Below are 277 nucleotides of genomic sequence, written 5' to 3'. Positions count from 1 at the left end.
AAAGCAGATGGGACAGCTCGGGGTGTTGGGCTGCACCATGAAGGGCTATGGTGGCGCCGGGGTGTCCTCAGTGGCTTACGGGCTCCTCGCTAGGGAAATTGAGAAAATCGACAGCGGATATCGATCGGCGTTCTCCGTGCAATCCTCTCTTTCGATCGGTGCGATCTACGTGTTCGGCAGCGATGCTCAAAAAGAACGATTTCTACCTAAAATTGGTGCGTTCAAGCGTTTCTTAGGATAGAATTCTAGGGTAGTATTACGTTCTCTAATTTTTAAA

The 277-nt window shown here is 49.5% G+C and overlaps 1 pseudogene; it reads left to right on the top strand.

Moving 5' to 3' along the window:
- The first annotated feature begins 4 nt into the window (after window positions 1-4).
- Window positions 5-215, top strand: LOC108761046 (glutaryl-CoA dehydrogenase, mitochondrial pseudogene; annotated as a pseudogene).
- Window positions 216-277: the final 62 nt, after the last annotated feature.

The sequence above is a fragment of the Trachymyrmex cornetzi genome, unplaced genomic scaffold (genome assembly GCF_001594075.2).
Source record: "Trachymyrmex cornetzi isolate Tcor2-1 unplaced genomic scaffold, Tcor1.1 C3611934, whole genome shotgun sequence".
Lineage (NCBI taxonomy): Eukaryota > Metazoa > Arthropoda > Insecta > Hymenoptera > Formicidae > Trachymyrmex > Trachymyrmex cornetzi.
This window is presented reverse-complemented; position numbering and strand designations above follow the sequence as displayed.